General features: G+C 37.4%; 1 protein-coding gene across 5 annotated transcripts in view; it reads right to left on the bottom strand.

The window, feature by feature from the left end:
- CNTN5 (contactin 5) overlaps positions 1-19,738 on the bottom strand; it is an 824,990-nt gene that overhangs the window by 457,653 nt on the left and 347,599 nt on the right. The window lies entirely within an intron of this gene.

Below are 19,738 nucleotides of genomic sequence, written 5' to 3'. Positions count from 1 at the left end.
TACATCATGTTCACCACCAAAATACTAATTACAACCCATCACCACACACATGTACCAAATTATCCCTTTCACCCTCCTCCCTCCCCCCTTCCCCTCTGGTAACCACCAATCCAATCTCTGTCCCTATGTGTTTGTTTATTGTTGTTATTATCTACTACTTAATGAAGGAAATCATGTGGTATTTGACCTTCTCCCTCTGACTTATTTCACTTTGCATTATACCTTCAATGTCCATCCATGTTGTCACAAATGGCTGGATTTCGTCGTTTCTTATGGCTGAGTAGTATTCCATTGTGTATATATACCACAGCTTCTTTATCCATTCGTCCCTTGATGGGCACTTAGGTTGCTTCCAAGTCTTGGCTATTGTGAATAAGGCTGCAATGAACACAGGGGTGCATGTACCTTTGCAAATTGGTGTTTTCAAGTTCTTTGGATAAATACCCAACAGTGGAATAGCTAGATCATATGGTAGTTCTATCCTTGATTTTTTGAGGAATCTCCATACTGTTTTCCATAGTGGCTGCACCAGTTTGCACTCCCACCAGCAGTGTATGAGAGTTCCCTTCTCTCCACATCCTCTCCAACATATGTTGTTTCCTGTCTTGTTAATTATAGCCATTCTGACGGGCGTGAGGTGATATCTCATTGTAGTTTTGATTTGCGTTTCCCTGATAGTTAGTGATTTTGAACATCTTTTCATGTGTCTGTTGGGCATCTGTATATCTTCTTTGGAGAAATGTCTGTTCAGATCTTTTGCCCATTTTTTAATTGGGTTGTTAGTTTTTTTGTTGTTGAGATGCATGAGTTCTTTATATATTTTGGAGATTAAGCCCTTATCAGATGTATGGTTTGCAAATATCTTCTCCCAATTGTTAGGTTGTCTTTTCGTTTTGTTGATGGTTTCCTTTGCTGTGCAGAAGCTTTTTAGTTTGATGTAGTCCCATTTGTTTATTTTTTCTATTGTTTCTCTTGCCCGGTCAGATGTGGTGTTTGAAAAGATGTTGCTAAGACCGATGTCGAAGAGCGTACTGCCTATGTTTTCTTCTAGAACTTTCACAGTTTCAGGTCTTACATTCAAGTCTTTAATCCATTTGGAGTTAATTTTTGTGTATGGTGTAAGGTAAGGATCTACTTTCATTTTTTTGCATATGGCTATCCAGTTTTCCCAACACCATTTGTTGAAGAGACTTTCTTTTCCCCATTGTATGTTCTTGGCTCCTTTGTCAAAGATTAGCTGTCCATAGATGTGTGGGTTGATTTCTGGGCTTTCGATTCTATTCCATTGATCTGTGTGTCTGTTTTTGTGCCAGTACCATGCTGTTTTAGTTACTATAGCTTTGTAGTATATTTTGAAATCAGGGAGTGTGATACCTCCAGCTTTGTTCTTTTTTCTCAGGATTCCGTTAGCTATTCGGGGTCTTTTGTTGTTCCATATGAATTTTAGGACTCTTTGTTCTATTTCTGTGAAAAATGTTGTTGGAAGTTTGATAGGGATTGCATTGAATCTATAGATGGCTTTAGGAAATATGGACATCTTAACTATGTTAATTCTTCCAATCCAAGAGCACGGAATATCTTTCCATTTCTTTGTGTCTTCTTCAATTTCTTTCAGAAGTGTTTTATAGTTTTCGGTGTACAGATCTTTCACCTCTTTGGTTAAGTTTATTCCTAGGTATTTTATTGTTTTTGTTGCAATTGTAAATGGGATGGTATTCTTAATTTCTCTTTCTGCTACTTCGTTGTTAGTGTACAGAAATGCAACTGATTTTTGTATGTTGATTTTGTATCCTGCAACTTTACCATATTCGTTTATTACTTCTAAAAGTTTTCTGGTGGATTCTTTAGGGTTTTCTATATATAAAATCATGTCATCTGCAAATAGTGACAGTTTCACTTCTTCCTTTCCAATTTGGATCCCTTTTATTTCTTTCTCTTGCCTGATTGCTCTGGCTAGGACTTCCAGTACTATGTTAAATAGGAGTGGTGACAGTGGGCATCCTTGTCTGGTTCCTGTTCTTAGAGGGATGGCTTTCACTTTTTCACCATTGAGGATGATATTAGCTGTGGGTTTCTCATATATGGTCTTTATTATGTTGAGGTACTTTCCTTCTATACCCATTTTATTCAGAGTTTTTATCATAAATGGATGCTGGATCTTGTCAAATGCTTTCTCGGCATCTATTGAGATGATCATGTGATTTTTGTTCTTCATTTTATTAATGTGGTGTATTACGTTGATTGATTTGCGAATGTTAAACCATCCCTGCATCCCTGGAATAAATCCCACTTGATCATGGTGTATAATCTTTTTAACGTATTGTTGTATGCGATTTGCTAGTATTTTGTTGAGGATTTTCGCATCGATGTTCATCAGTGATATTGGCCTGTAATTTTCTTTTTTTGTGTTGTCCTTGTCTGGTTTTGGTATCAGGGTAATGTCAGCTTCGTAGAATGAGTTAGGGAGCTTCCCCACCTCCTCAATTTTTTGGAAGAGTTTGAGAAGGATAGGTATTAAGTCTTCTTTGAATGTTTGGTAGAATTCAGCAGGGAAGCCGTCTGGTCCTGGACTTTTATTTTTGGGGAGGTTTTTGATTACTGTTTCGATCTCCTTACCGGTGATTGGTCTATTCAAATTCTCTACTTCTTCTTGATCCAGTTTTGGAAGGTTGTATGATTCTAAGAATTTATCCATTTCTTCCAGATTGTCAAATTGGTTGGCATATAGTTTTTCATAGTATTCTCTTATAATCTTTTGTATTTCTGAGTTGTCTGTTGTAACCTCTCCTCTTTCATTTCTGATTTTACTTATTTGTGCCTTCTCTCTTTTTTTCTTGGTGAGTCTAGCTAAAGGTTTGTCTATTTTGTTGATCTTTTCAAAGAACCAGCTCTTGGTTTTATTAATTTTTTCTATTGTTTTTTTGGTCTCTATTGCATTTATTTCTGCTCTGATTTTTATTATTTCCCTTCTTCTACTGATTTTGGGCTTTGTTTGTTCTTCTTTTTCCAGTTCCTTTAGGTGCATTTTTAGATTGTTTATTTGAGCTTTTTCTTGTTTGTTGAGATAGGCCTGTATCGCTATAAACTTCCCTCTTAGAACCGCTTTTGCTGTATCCCATAAATTCTGGCATGTCGTATTTTCATTTTCATTTGTCTCCAGGTATTTTTTGATTTCTTCTTTGATTTCTTCGTTAACCCAGTCATTGTTCAGTAGCATTTTGTTTAATCTCCATGTATTTGTGGCTTTTCTGATTTTCTTCCTATAGTTGATTTCTAGTTTCATACCGTTGTGGTCAGAAAAGATGCTTGGTATTATTTCAATCTTCTTAAATTTATGGAGACTTGTTTTGTGGCCTAATATGTGATCAATCCTGGAGAATGTTCCACGTGCATTTGAAAAGAACGTGTATTCTTCGGTTTTTGGATGGAATGCTCTGTATACATCTACTAGGTCCATCTGTTCTAGTGTGTCGTTTAAGGCCAATGTTTCCTTATTGATCTTCTGTTTGGATGATCTATCCGTTGGTGTAAGTGGAGTGTTAAAGTCCCCTACTCTTATTTTGTTACTGTCTATTTCTGTTTTTATGTCTGTTAATAATTGCTTTATATATTTAGGTGCACCTACATTGGGTGCGTAGATATTTACAAGTGTTATATCCTCTTGTTGGATTGTTCCCTTGATCATTATGTAATGCCCTTCTTTGTCTCGTTTTACAGTTTTTGTTTTAAAGTCTATTTTGTCTGATATGAGTACTGCTACCCCAGCTTTCTTTTCATTGCCATTTGCGTGGAGTATCTTTTTCCATCCCTTCACTTTCAGTTTGTGAGTGTCTTTAGGTCTGAAGTGTGTCTCTTGTATGTAGCATATATATGGGTCTTGTTTTTTTATCCAGTCAGCCACCCTATGCCTTTTAATTGGGGCATTTAGTCCATTGACGTTTAAAGTAGCTATTGATAAGTATGTACTTACTGCCATTTTTTAACTTTTTTTTTTTTCCCTCAGTGTTTTAGTAGTCCTTCTCTGTTCCTTTCTTCTTCTATACAGAATTGATGGTCACTTTAGTTTGACCTCTGTCTGAAAGCCGTACTCTTTAACTCCCCTCCTCCCTCCTTTTATGTTTTTGATATCATATCTAACCTCTTTTTTGTGCATTTGTATCCATTACGTTCTAATCGTGGAAATAGATAATTTTTCCTATTTGTGGTCTTCTCTTTTCCCCTTAAATCAGTCCCTTTAACATTTCTTGTAACACTGGTTTCTTGGTGACAAACTCCTTTAATTTTTGCTTATCTGGGAAAATTTTGATCTCTCCTTCCATTTTGAACGATAACCTTGCTGGGTAGAGTATTCTTGGCTGTAAGTTTTTTCCTTTTAGCACTTTAAATATATCGTGCCATTCTCTTCTAGCCTGTAAGGTTTCTGCTGAGAAGTCAGCTGATAGCCTTATGGGGTTTCCTTTGTATGTAACTTGACATTCTCCTACGGCTTTTAGGATTCTCTCTTTATCTTTAATTCTGGACATTTTGATTATGATGTGTCTTGGTGTGGGCCTCTTTGGGTTTATCTTGTTTGGGGCTCTCTGTGATTCCTGTACCTGGATGTCTGTTTCCTTCCTTAGGTTAGGGAAGTTTTCATCTATTATTTCTTGAAATAGATTCTCTGCCCCCTTGTCTCGCTCTTCTCCTTCCGGGACACCTATAACACGGATGTTAGTGCGCTTGATGTTGTCCCAGAGGTCCCTTAGACTGTCCTCACTCTTTTTAATTCTTTTCTCTTTTACCTGTTCACCTTGGGTAATTTCTTCTAGTCTTTCTTCCAGCTCACAGATCTGTTCTTCTGTATCCTCTACTCTGCTTTTGAGTCCCTCTAATGAGTTTTTCATTTCCAGTATTGTATTCTTCATTTCTGATTGGTTCTTTTTTATATCTTCCATTTCTTTGTTGACATTCTCACTGAGTTCATCTATTCTTCTCCCCAGATCAGTGAGCATCCTTAACACTCTTAGTTTGAACTCTCTGTCAGGTAGGTTGCTCATTTCTGTTTCACTTAGTTCCCTTTCTGGGGTTTTGTCCTGTTCCCTTACTTGGAATGTATTCTTTTGCCTCCTCATTTTGCCTTTTTCCCTGTGCTTGTGTCTACGTATTAGGTAGGTCAGCTACGTCTCCTGCTCTTGGATAGGTGACCTTATGTAAGTGATGCCTTAGGAGGCTTCCAGTGTGCTTCCCTCAGTTCTCAATGTTCCAGGGGTGGCCCCTATGTGGGCTATGTGTGTCCTTCTATTGTGGCCTGTTAGCTCTCCCTATAGGCGCCCAGGGAGGCTGAGTTATGCTCCTGGCCAGCTGTTGTAATGCTCAGCTGCTTGTAGTTGTTGTGGGCCCTTCAGTCTCTTTATCAGGTGTGGGGAGCCCCAGCACAGTTGGCTGTAAGTTCTAATACCACATTTGTGTTGCAGTATTTCTTTTAAGTGAGTAGGCCCCCAGTGTGGCAGGTTGTTAGGCTCAGGGCCTTAGAATTGCTGTAAGCCTCTAGCCTATTAGGTCTCTTGTCAGCTCTCTGAGGATTGCAGCTGGGTGGGGCTGCCCTCAGGCACAGGAGCACCCAATTGTTTCAGGCTTTGGAAGGTGGGGCAAACCTCCTATGTGGGTCTTTGAGAAGCACAAGTCTTCTGCAGCTGACAAGCCCTGTTGCCCACAGGTCCACACACACAGTCAACACAGTCCTGCCCCGTGTGAGCGCCCCGACCCCCAAGCGGACCCAGTCTCTCCACGGCGGGAGCCCCACACACTCCGCCACCACCCCACACTCTCCGCCCGCTCCTTGTGCACACCCTGCCCCACTCAAGTCGGCTCAGTTGCCAGGCTGCAGAGAATCCAGTCACCAATCTATGCAGGCCCACAAGTTGCCTGAGGGCTTGTTGTTGGGTGGGGCCAGTCTCTAGGGTGGGCTGCCTGCCCTGGCTGAGCTGGATTAAATCGGTGCTCTAGCGGGTGGAGCAGACCCTGGGCTAGCAGGTCTCAGGGAGAACTCCAATGGCGTCTGTGTCAGCACGCTCACACCAGGCCACAACAATGGCCGCCGCCAATGTCCCAGTCCCTGGAGAGGTCTCACCCCTCACCGAGATGCACTCAGGGCCTATTAGGTGAGTCTCTTGTCACCGAAGCACTGTGCACCTTTCTTTCTGGTGATTTTAGGATGCTTTCTGGAACGGGTGAGTTTGTGCGCCAGCCTTTTAAGAGCCAGTTTTAGTTTCTTTGTGAACCGGGTTTTCTGGGGGTGCTCCCCAATGCTTTAGTAGCAGGCAAAGTCAGATATTATGCCGCTGGTCTCGATTGTGCTGGGTCCACAAAATGCCCACAGCGGGGGCGCTCCCCGGCTCAGGGCCCCCGCGCCTCCAGGGAGGCTGCGTACCTGTGCGCTGCTCCCGGCGGCCGTGAAGCTGGCGGCTTGTGAAGGCGGCGTTTTTCCTCTCCGGAAGGGAGTCTCTGCCTCTTCTACCCCAGTTAGGATTGTCCGTTGTTGCAGGAGTTCCTCTTATCCAGTTTTCAGTTCTGTCTCAGGGGTAATTTTTCCACGAGTAGTCGTAAATTGGCTGTGTCCACGGGAGGAGGTGAGTTCAGAGTCTGCCTACGCCGCCATCTTGACTCCGCCCCCCTCTCCTAGGAGTTATGTTTTTGAGTGTTTTTTTGTTTTTGTTTATCAGACTGTTTATTAACAGACTACAAAATATCTGTAGTTCGCTGAATCTACAGTGTTAGAGGTTATTGTCTATGAAATATGAGATTCGTACATCAAGAGGGTCCTTTCTTCAGGAGAGGATTGTTTCAACTTAGAAATGATCTGGTGATTCTCTGCTACAAAGAGTGATGAAATAAGATACCTTCTCAAATAAGATACTTTCTCTCACTTCCTCCAAGTTTACTTCTTGAATTTTCTCAGTTTTGTTTGTTAATCACAGTTCACATAGTTTATTATTCATAGTTCTTCTTATTGTGAGATTAAACACTTATTGTGTCTCCTCACTGTGGTTTTCCATTTTTAAGTTTCTTATTTGTTCTCAATAAAAAGATCACATGTGCTATATTCCTTGTTACTGGTTAAGAACATCTGTTTATTGTCTTTATAATTGAAAGACAACTTGGCTAGGTATCAAATTAGGCATTCACTATTAATTTCACTAATGACTTTGTAGATATTCTTACACTGTCTGATCACATTGAACATTACCATGGTGATGTCTGAGACCAACCTGACTTTCTTAAGTGACTAGATTTCATGCCTGGACTCTTTTCTCATCCTTGAATTTCAAAAGTTTTACTGGATATGTCTTGCTGTTAGTCATTTTGTATAACTTGCAGATTCAAGACTTTCTTTTTCAAGATTTCCTCTTCATTTGTTCTGTTCTCTTCATACCACTTCAGCATACCCTGTTTTTTTTTTTTAATGTCTTCTCTATTATCTCTGTAACAACTTTTCTATCTTTATTCTTTTCCTAGTTGTTTGACTTTTTCAAATTTGGTTGCTATGTTCCTGTCTTTTCAGTTGCCCTGTTAGTGCCAATAATGAGGGTTTCAACTCTTTAATGGTTTTATTTTTCTCTTCCATTTGCTTCCTCGGCTCTTATAATTACTTCGTATCATTTTCTGTTATCTTATCATATCTACTTTGATTTCATGTTTTGGTTCTTTAAACTGTTCTTAGCAATGTTACTGTCAGTCACTACTTAGGGGGAAGGCAGTTGTCATATCCTGAGGACACATTTTCAGGTTATGGAGGGGCCCATACCTGAGGAACTGAAATCTCTACCTGACCAACAGCCAACAAGAAACTGAGGCCTATTAACGATCACATGAGTGAGTTTTTAAGTGGAACCTCCCTCAGTCAAGCCTTCTAATGAAAATGCAGCTACAATCAACAGCTTGACTGAAATCTCATGAGAGAACTTAAACAATAACCACCCACCTAAATCACTACCAGATTCCAGACCCACAGTCTCTGTGAGAAAATAAAAATTGTTTTAAGTTGCTAAGTTTTGAGGTAATTTTTACATAGGAATAGATAATTAATAAACTATTTTTTCTCTCCTTTTTGACTTGTAAGGGACGTGTTTAAGAAAAACCATAACTATGAAATCTATTAACTTTCCAGGAAAAACAAAGGATAAAAGTATCATTTACAAATAATGATACTCGGGAGAATGAAAATGCTTGATTTAAGTTTCATTGTAATGCTATCATGGAGTGATAACTTTTTAGAGTTAGAAAGATAATCTTCCATTCATTTCAAGCATCCTTTCTAAAAATCACTGGGATATTTATCCAGTCTTAGCTTGATCACTTCTTGTAATACATGAAGTCTTGACAAATTACTGTTTATTTTACTGTTTAGGTTTGTCTTAAAATGAAAAACATAAGTTTGTGTCCTAGATGAGGACAGCTTTTTACTCAATTCTGCTCTATAATAATATATTTACTCAAGATTTTGCTACAATTGTATTGATTAGCACATTAATAATAGCTTGCTTAATTTACAGAAATTGCCATCAAGATTAGAATGCGAAGACTCTACTAAGAATATCTTATGTTCTGCTGATAGAACAGTATGGAGAATAAGAAATTAAGCAAAATGGGTTTTGTTTAACTTTCAACTTAAATTTACTAAAACAAAGCTAATTTTATATAACCAATAAACTGGCCTTCAATCATTTCAACTATAATCAATTAATAAATGAGGAAGTATATCTTAAGCTCCTACTTATCTGCAAGACCAAAATGATCAGCTACAGTGGAACTTCTATGTCATCATTAGTACAATGTTATATTTGATAGATTTTATCTATTCATGTGTGACAGAAACTGGCTAGATGCTCACTAATCCCATTTACTCTTCTAAGGAACACTGGAACACTTTCTTAGCCTTTGTTATGATTGGACTGGGATTCCAATGTAATTTGTTTTTGGACTGAATTGATGTACGTGAAATCCAGGACTAATCACAAAAATTATGCACAGTTCTCCATCCTCTCTCCATTTGTCAACTAGCTGAAAGTGAATGAACAGTAGACGCCAGTGAGGCCCTAATAGATAGCAAAGATATCAGATGGACCAAATCCGGTTCCCAAACTCTCCACGTGGAGAGCTACTCATTGAACAACCAAGCGGAAGGTGATGTGAATAAGTAACGCGTATTTTGTTAAGAAATTATTTGCCATAACATCCATAATTTCTTATCTTGATTACATTTAAAAGGAAAATAATTTTCAAGCTTTTAAAGAAGATATAATTTGATTAACAAACAATATTCACTGAAGTACATATCTTCAGTGAAGACAATGATGATGTACCTATCATCATTACATGCTAGAGCCCTGCTTGTTGTCTTCCTCCCTAGTTCAGGCCCTTGATTACTATTAGTTAAGTATATTCCCAGGCCAAGGGCCTATGACAGGAGATATTCAACCATTCAACCTTATGTCTAGCTTTATCAATTATAGTACTTCAGTTTTATAATTGGTATTCTACTTAATCCTTGAGCACAAGTCCTTCTTCATGTGCCCAAAACTGAAAATGTGTTTTCATCCTGTGTCTCTATTCCTAAATCCTATTTGGTAACCCTTCTAGAAGATCCAGTACTATTATTTAGACTGTGGTTCTTGTTTTGTGTTTTCATATGGTTGACTTTCACTGTACAGTCATGTAATCAAGAGTCTGACTCCATTTTTGATCTTTGACCCCTGATGGCTTTCAAGATCCACCAGTCACATTTTCCCTTTTGCCTCACCTTAGGGAAAGCTGATAAGCCAGGCTGAAAAGCTGATAAGCACACCTCCCTTGACTCAGGTGGGAAAGTTCACACCACACAAACCTTAGCCCACACAGAAACTCTCACCCTAATGCTACTCCCCAACCACAATAAAAACCAAAGCTACCCATTCCTTCCCATTCCTTGCTCAAGCCATTTTCAGGCCAGCCTATCCTGCTTAAAGTCTCATTATGTGAATAATAAATCTTTTCATACCCTATTGGTATATGTATAACATTATTAGTCTCTGCATTTGAACCAGTTTGGGGATGTGGGTGTATTGATCTTGCCCTCTGCAGGGTAACCACATAGCAAGTTAGGGCTCAGTCATCTGGGTAGAGGACAGAGTCTTCTTTGAGGAAAACATATATTCTTCCCAATAGATTTGCATCCATGGAAACAATAGATCTTCAAATAGTTAAGTAAAATGTGGAAGGTAGACATGTGAGAAAGCTAGCTCCTGATTTTCTCTGGATAGCTTTCTCTTAGGTTTATATGAGGAAAACAAGATATGCTGGGGGACCATCCAGATTATTGGGAGACATGGTCTCAGCTATGGGGGCAAGCCAGGGGCTAGATTTGGAGGCAATTATATAGAATGACATAAATTGCAGATGTTTAAATTATACTTATAAATCTTAAAATCTATTTATATATGTATTTCTCTTTCTCCTTTTCCCTTCTGTTATCCCTGAGCCTTAGTAACAATCCCATCCATTCTTGTCTCAGCAAGCCCAGGAAAACTATACAGAATTGAGGAAAAAGTGCTGCACATCCATGTTTAGGTGAGTGGCTCTTGAATTCTTCTTTTTTAAAGATTTTATTTTTATTTATTTTTTCCCCCCAAAGCCCCAGTAGATAGTTGTGTGTCATAGCTGCACATCCTTCTAGTTGCTGTATGTGGGACGCGGCCTCAGCATGGCCAGAGAAGCAGCGCGTCGGTGCGAGCCCGGGATCCGAACCCGGGTCGCCAGCAGTGGAGCGCGCTCACTTAACCACTAAGCCACGGGGCCGGCCCCACTTGAATTCTTCTAATAACAAATATTCTATAATTCTCTTTTTATGATTCTTAAATTAATGGATATTCTAACCTACCTATATGCAAAATTTTTAATTTAATGAAAAGACAAATAAAAGAGAAGTAACATAGTAAAATAGTATTAAATTCAATATGTAAAGTCTCAGGAACAATTATAATAGAAGACATAAAGACCTAATCAAAGTTGTTTTTGTTCATATAATCCCCATGAATGTAGCAGCTACATTCATGCAAACTACTCCAAGTGTGGTATTGATGACTCAAATATCATGAGTGGCATTGGTGTTAAGTGATATGATTTTATAAATGGTCAACAACTCCTGGTAAAGTTCTTAACAAAATTAAATATAATCTTGCAGTAATTTACACCGTTTTGCATTGACATATCCATTATATTTCAAAAATACCTTGTATGTAATATAACACAGAGTTTAGATTCTTGTCCCAGAAAATTATAAAGAGAATTTTCACTCATGTGAATGTCTCAAAGGACACTTAAGAGTCCTGTGAATTATAAATATAGGTCTTTAGCATTCCTGGTCTCCACTCTCTAAATTAAAGTAGCATCCTTGAATTACTAAGACAACCAAAACTACTCCACAAATTTCTGGAACACTTCTGAGGGGGAAGTGCTACCCCTTCTTAGAATCAAACTAGAGCAATAAACAAGAAACAATTGTTGCCTAAAGTTAGCGTGGCGTTGGCAGCAGTCTTCCACAAGAGATGCCGGAACAGGAAGAGAAAGTTCTGTGAAATGATCATTCTGGGGTCCAGCTGCCTTTCTCCCAGTGGAGCTTCCTGAAGCACTGGTATGTTATTTTGTTTACGGAGACAATAGTTTCCCTTGTAGAGTCCTGTCCTAGGATCAAGCTGATATCTTGCCCTCTCTAACCCCTTTTTGAAATTTCTGCCACTTATTGATAGACTACCCAGATACTAACTTTCTTCCTGCCAAGATGTTTTAAGTATCACCTAATCTGAGACTACAACAAGGTTGTCTAAGGAAGCCTTGCTTCTTGGCATTGGATCATTATGTTTTCAATTGTTTTCTGCATCATGACCAGACATTATCATGCCTCCCTAGACTCTAAACTTGTCTTTCAGACTTAAATCCTTTTTAAACAATTACTTCTGTGCCTGTTTTTCTCCAAGATTAGGTCTAATGCCAGACCCCAACCCTCTCCACCTGCGGTTAGCTCTAATTTATGGACTTGTCTAGCTTATTCATGTAATGTGGCCTAAGCTTATTACTAATATAATCTAGAGTAAATATCAACTTATCATGTCCAGGACAATTAAAATAAATGTACTTTTAATGATCATTAATATGTTTTATGTGATAATTTCCATAAGTTTTAAAATGTTTAATTAGAAATTGCATTTTATGGTTACCTTCACAATTACAGTGTGAGAAAAACTTTTCACACCATGTGAGCATCTAAGATGGATTCTTAAAGAAAATATCCAAACCTTCCTTTAACTTTAATTTGCCTTTCAACATTGAAATTAAGTTTCTTTATAAAAGTTAAACTAGTATAAACTGTCATTATACAGCTTTCAAGGGTTCCTAAGAATTGAAGAGCATTACTTATTAAAAAGCATTGTGATGAATGTTTCATGGGTAATGGCATTACGTTGTGCACACAATATAAATTGAGTCTAACAGATTTTTTTCGTCATTTTCTAAGGTAGCTATAAAAGAGAGGTCGGATGATTCAGAGAGGCTATCACTTATGAGAATGATCGAGGTGTACCAACCTCATATAACGTTCAAAAGATGCTAAACCACTAGGCCACCTTGTCACCAGAGGGAATACATTGCTCTTTCCTCCTTTTCATTTGTAATCCAAAATATAAAGTTTAGTTAAAAAATATTCAGGCACATATTTTATCATGGTGTAGAAATTCAGCCCAAATTCAGATTTCAAATTCCTCAATTAGATGCCTCCTTATTTAACAATATTTGTTAAGCTGCAAGAGGATAAAGAGGAGTATATGAGATGGTCTTTGCTCAAATGGCATACTAAACGTTAAACTGGAGAGAAAAGCATACTAATATAAAACAATAACAATAGCTCTAAAAATTTAGAATACAATAAAAGAATAAAATCATAAAGTTTCAATGAATGGTCATGAAATTATAAGGCTTTTGTTAGAACATGATCTCTAAATCAGATCACTGTCTGATTATATAAGAGTATAACATCCAAGTGAAATACTTTTTTTCCCAGAGGGAATTCTTATTCTCCTAAAAGATCAATTCAATTTTGTATTTGGCCCTCCGAAACGATTTATCAGCAAAGGGTATTTTGAGGAAACAATACAAAATTATCAACACAGAGATCACTTTGAGTCATGACGCCATTACCCACATGCCAAGTCAAATCTGGAAATAAGCCAAGTCAACAATGAAATTCAGCCAAAGGTACTGAGGATATGAGGCAACAAATTTGGTTGGTTGCAAGAATCTTCCAAATGTCAGAAGCCAGTGGTAGAAACTCTAAAGGCTGGGTAGACTCAGAGTGTTATGTTAATTTGTAGGTTGTGTTTACCATTGAGGAAATTAAAGAGATCCAAAATTATATGCTTAAATTTAGTAAGAAATAATTTGCTTCAATTGCTTCTAAGAACCACCCTTTTTCCACCTGACGTAGCATTTATAGTCTCTGAATATCATGAATAGGCTTCCCTGGTAAAAGTCTGAGCTTTCTAGTCGGAATCACTTTTAATCCATACTGCCTCTGTGCAAGAAAGATAAAACATCTTAACCTAACCATCTCATCACAAATACAAGAATGAAATGCACCCTACCCTTAATTAAATTTACTCCTACTAAAACCACCACCACAACAAAAAGAGATGAAGTCAACGACCAATTTATTGGCTCTTCGTTTATGAAAGGAGGAACAGGTACAGTGTCAGCAGTGGTTAATAATCCTTGTGCACACTGCAAAATCCAAAACAGTACATGTTTTGCAGGTGTTTGAGGTGCTGACTTATAGGGCTTTCAATTAACCTGTATTACCATGAGAATTTCCAATTTAAACCTTAGTCAGTTTTTAAAATCAATTAAATGACATCCTTATGTTCAAACAACTACTTTAGAGTAATTATTAACAACTCAGATTTTTAAAAACTAGATAATACCTCTTGGTGTGTGGAATATTTGCACTGATACAATTTGAAGTGATTATAGTCATTACCCAAAATAACAGTATCAGGTTGAAAGCAAAATTGTTTCTGAGGACTTCTCTGTTTGCCCCACTCCAATGAGCAACATTCTCCTTTCCAGGTATTGCTCCATTTCTCTTCTCCTCTTTACGAGGCTAGCTCAAAAATTTTCATTCATCCACTGTCTCCACTTCCTCACCTCAATCAAGTATCAGTGACTGACTATTGTACTCTTCTTGAAGCCATCTTGTTTGCTTTCTCTTGCTCTGGCTAGCTCTCACTTTTGGACGTCGGCTACCATGCTGTGAGCTATGCTATGGAGAGGCCCACTGAAAATGGCCTCCAGCCAACAGCCCATGAGTAATTGAGGCACTCAATCCAACGACCCTCAGCAACTGAATCCTACCAACAATCATGGGAGGTAAGTGAGCTTACAAGTGGATCTGTATCCATTTGAGCCTTGGGATGAGACTACAGTCCCATCTTATGAAAGACACAGAGCCAGAGGACCCAGTTAAGCCACATCTCAGTTCCTGACCCACAGAGACTGTGAGATAATAAGCATATAACTTTTGTTCATTTTGTTGATGTCCTCACCAGACTTCTAATTTTCTATGGACGATTCTTTTTACAATCTCATGATTTTAAGGTTTTCTTCATAAGTTTCATGTATTTCAATTGTCTGTGGCATCTCGTGATCATCACAACAGGTTGGTATTATTTTCTAGGCAGCTAATCCAAATAGTCAGTCAAAATTTGTTTATTTAGGTCCTGATTATGCATTCTTCTTTGGAATGGAAGTCAGATGGAAGCCAGAGCCTTTAGTAACCCAATCTTGGAAGTCCCATTCCGTTACTTTTTCTGTAATCTATTCTTCCGAAGCAGGTTGCTAGTTCAGTCCAGGGTGAAGGAGAAAGGATTACACTATAAATACCAGGAGGTAGGAATCATTGTGAACCATTTTAGATTCTACCTATTATAGGTGTCATCATATTAGTTTCAGATTTTTTATTTTAAGAAATAAAATATCACAGTTGAGGTCATCTATCATCCCTATTCTGGTACCACTTCTCTGTTCTCTTTCTCCCTTTGTCCTCAGAGGTAAGCACTATAATCCACTTGCTGTCTCAAGTTCACGTTTTTAAAATTGTACCACATATATGTATCTATAAATAATATATATTATTGTGATTTAAATTTTTTTTACATAAATGATATCATATTGTGTGTAATATTCTACAGATTTTCTTGTTCACTATTATATTTTGAGGTATACTCATTTTGTTTCATAAAGATATATCTATTCACTTTAACAGTTTTAATTTTTCAACGCATGAAAAACTACAATTTATGTATCTATTCCCCTTCTAACAGATATCTGAGTTATATCCAATTTTTTGCTATTAAACATATATTGCAGTGAACACACTTTTATGTTTCCTTGTGTATCTGTGGGAATGTTTCTCCAGGTGATATATACAGGGGTGGAATTGCGTTCCCGAATTGCTCTGCAATCTGGATTTTTACATTTCTCAGAAAAATCTTAGCTCTATGTGGTATACTTCTGGACTTAACTCTGAGCAGGAGTGGGATGACTTTCTATTCAGGCTCTGTTCATTTTCTCATTTTTCACAAGAGCATCTCAACCCCAGCTTTATTCTCTGTTAAGGCTAAAGGGCTTATATGTCCCTTATGTGTCAGGCTTTTGTCAGAGTGAACAAACTCAAAGTCACATCTAGCCAAGATCTATCATATGCTTAGAGGAGAAAACAATAGTTATGGAAGATTACTTGGAAAATACTCAGACTACCCATTCTCCTGATGTTCTAAATATAGACTAAACTAGAGCAGCAAAGGACTTAAATTATATCAAACTGGTGCCCAGCCTAGACCCTTGCTACTTAAAGTATGTTCCACAAACCAGCAGCATCAGCATCACCTGGGAGGTTTTTATAAATGCTGACTATCTGGCCCTACTCCTGATCTATTGAAATGGAATCTATTTTAACAAAGTTCCCAAGTGATTGTATATATAGTAAAGAGTAAGGAGCACAGTTTTAGATAATTACTTCTCATTTTGTTGCTGATGCTTTGGTTTCATCTGCCTTAATTGAAGCTAATGAAACACACTGCTATGTACACAATAAGAAAAATGTTCAGGTCACTGGCCATTACATCAATAATAAACTCTTAATGAGGACTCTCCAGAAAAATTTGTCTGATCTTAGTGTCAGAAATAGTTGTGTTTCTACTGAATAACTATTTCATTTTAATCTTTGAAACAGTGGGAAATATGTAACTGACCAGAGTCTCTTTTTCCTTGACTGTTAATTATCCCAAATGGGACTAACAGCAGGTATATAGGCATTTACAGTAGACCCTCTGAATTAATCTCAAGTCTGGCAATATTTTATGTCCCAATAGTTGTTGTTTTCATCATTTTCATGTGTTTAAATTCATACTTTCTAGCTGTATTTTATTTATCATTGTGAGCTATGTTAACTTACATTTGGAACAAGAGAACAAAGGAGTAGAACACTAGTTGGTGCCAAATTATATCAAATATAAGAGTTTCCCATAGTTTTGATCACTGAATACATTATACCTTCGTGTCATCTCATAAAATAATGATGCTTAAAGCACAAAAATCCCGACACATCTCTGTCTGTTGAATATGACATTAGAGTTAATGTAATGGGAATTTTTTTGAAGACTTTATTTTTTTAAGAGCAGCTTTAGGTTTACAACAAAACTGAGAGGAAGGTAGAGATTTCTCATATACTCCCCATCCCCACATGTATATCCTTCCCTATTATTGACATCACTCATAAGAATGGTACAGTTTTTACCAAAGATGAACCTACATTGACACATCAATAATCAACCAAGTTCCATAGTTTAAATAATGTTGTACATTCTACAAATCTGAACAAATATATAATGACATGTATCCATCATTATGATATCATTCAGAATATTTTCACTGCCCTAAAAATCCTCTGTCCTCTGCCTATTCATCTCTCCCTCAATTCCCTCATCCATAGCTACCACTGATCTTTTTACTGTCTTCATAGTTTTTCCTTTTCCAGAAAGTCATATAATTGAATCATACAGTATGTAGCCTATTCAGATTGGTTTCTTTCACTTGGTAATACGCATTTAAGTTTCCTCCATGTCTTTTCATGGCTTGATAGCTCATTTCTTTTTATTGCTGAATAATATTCCTTTGTCTGGATGTATCACAGTTTATCTATTCATTCATCTACTGAAGGACATCTTGGTTGCTTCCAATTTTGGCAATTATGAATAAAGCTGCTATAAACATCTATGTGTAGGTCTTTATGTAGACATAAGTTTTCAATTCCTTTGGATAAATAACCAAGGAGCACAATTACTGGATCATATGGTAACAGTATGTTTAGTTTTGTGAGAAACCACCAAACTGTCTTCCAAAGTGGCTATATCATTTTGAATTCCCACCAGCAATTTCCGAGAGCTCCACATCTTCACCGGCCTTTGGTGTTTTCAGTGTTCTGGATTTTTGCATTCCAATAGGTGTGTGGTGGTATCTCATTGTTGTTTTAATATGCATTTCCCTGATGACATATGATGTGTCCATCTATTCATATGATTATTTACCATTTGTGTATCTTCTTTGGTGAGGTGTCTGTTAAGGTCTTTGGCCCATTTTTTAATTGAGTTGTCTGTTTTCTTATGTTGAGTTATAAAAGTTCTTTGTATATTTTGGATAACAATTTTTTATCAGATGTGCCTTTTGTAAATATTTTCTCCTAGTCTGTGGCTTGTCTTCTAATTCTCTTGACAGTTTCTTTCACAGAAGACATTACAGGAATTTTAAAACTTATACTAAGTATAAGTATTTTGAAAAATAAAACATTTTAAGGAGATAACACCAAGCTTAAATAAAATTTAAATGCCAACACTGTGAGATGATGCTTCACATGGCAACAACTGACATAATCATGAGGCATGAGTTTGCTCGTGCTTGGCAGTACAACCTAATTTGACATTTCTAGAATCTTTCCAAGTACTATAGTTCTTACAAAATGTTTCCTGAATGTTTAGTCCTTTGTCAAGGACTGAAATGTAGCCCAAAGTGTATTGGACTTAAAAGCAGTACATATGTGAATGAAAATTGGCTGTGCTACTTATTAGCAATGTGACCTTGTCAAAGATATTTATCTGCCCCAGAGTTTCCATTTCCATAGAAGACAGTAAGAATACCCACTTCACAAATTTGTTGAGAGAATTATTGAGATAATCTATACAAAAGAGCCTTGCACAGAGTCTGGTAATTATCAGGTGCTAGTGCTTCTGTCTGGCTGTTAATTAACCTTGTATTGTTTTGTTAATATACCCAAATATCACAGAGTTAGAGAACATCTAGAAAATGTTGTTCAAACAATAATGTTAATAGTAGTCCTTAGTTTAACAGGTATCTTAGTGTTGGAAATTTAGATTATGTCTTATTTTCCACTCACAAATAATGCTATATGTATACTTATATCTCTGTGTGCATTCCTTATTATTTCCTTATGCAGAATACATTTCTAGAAATGAAACCATGGGATTGAAGGATATTACTATTTTGAAACTCTTGATATTCATCATCAAACTGTCCTTCAGAAAATTTATATTTTTACTTTCAGTCTATGAATTTATTTAGTCTTGATCCTAAATCCAGATTGGTATCAGGGGGCCGGCCCCATGGCGTAGCGGTTAAGTGCACTCCTTCTGCTGCTGGCGGCCCGGGTTAGGGTCCCGGGCGTGCACCGACGCACCACTTGTCAGGCCATGCTGTGGCGGTGTCCCATATAAAGTGGAGGAAGATATGGGCACGGATGTTAGCCCAGGGCCAGTCTTCCTCAACAAAAAGAGGAAGATTGGCATGGATGTTAGCTCAGGGCTAATCTTCCTCACAAACACACTAAATAAATAAATAAAACTTAAAAATAAAAGATTGGTATCAATATAATTAAATAATAATTACATGCATAAGAAATTTTTGAAAGATATATGGAACAGAAGACTAAATTATGACCAAGGTAGCCTTAACATTTTCCTCAGTTTGACTAAACTTTAGACAGGTTTCTTCCTGACTGTAGTCCCTTCACCTCCCTTTTCTTAGAGAATTTACTTTAGAAAATTTGGAATTATAAATTCTTTCTTTGCCCCTGGGAGATGTAAATCTTCTCCCAGTCTCTCACCAGTTTTACAACCCAGGAATGTCTTTCTCAGGGAAGGGACCTGGTAGCTATTCCTTTGAAATGTAACCTCTAAGGAAGAGAGGGCCCCTATCTTACAGTTTCTGTGAGAGAATAAGAGCCTAACTTTGATAAGCACCAATTAGTAAACATAGATGGCTAAAGGAGAGCAAAGTAAGCCACCTCAAAATATGCTGCTTAGGCACATATTGGTTATTTTGAATTAAAGTTATTCAAGAAACAGCTGATGTAAGGACACTCTGACCCTCCCTTGTCCCCCTGAAAGCAGGAAATAAATCTCCCATGTAAAAAGTACCCTCCCTGTAACAGGAGGGTAGAAGGTATTCTTATCACCGGCAATAGGGAATTTAGGGCCCAGAAATCTGTATAAAGAAATCTTGTTACTTCTTCACTAATTTACTACCCCCAGCCCAAATCCCTTTGTGTGTTTTCAATTCTTCACAAATTTATTGTTTCCTTGTCTAAAGGTATAAAAGCTGCCTG

Source organism: Ceratotherium simum, chromosome 7 (genome assembly GCF_057802395.1).
Source record: "Ceratotherium simum simum isolate JZ-2026a chromosome 7, ASM5780239v1, whole genome shotgun sequence".
Lineage (NCBI taxonomy): Eukaryota > Metazoa > Chordata > Mammalia > Perissodactyla > Rhinocerotidae > Ceratotherium > Ceratotherium simum.
The sequence above is the reverse complement of the archived record's forward strand: the minus strand, read 5'-3'. Positions and strand labels throughout refer to the sequence as shown.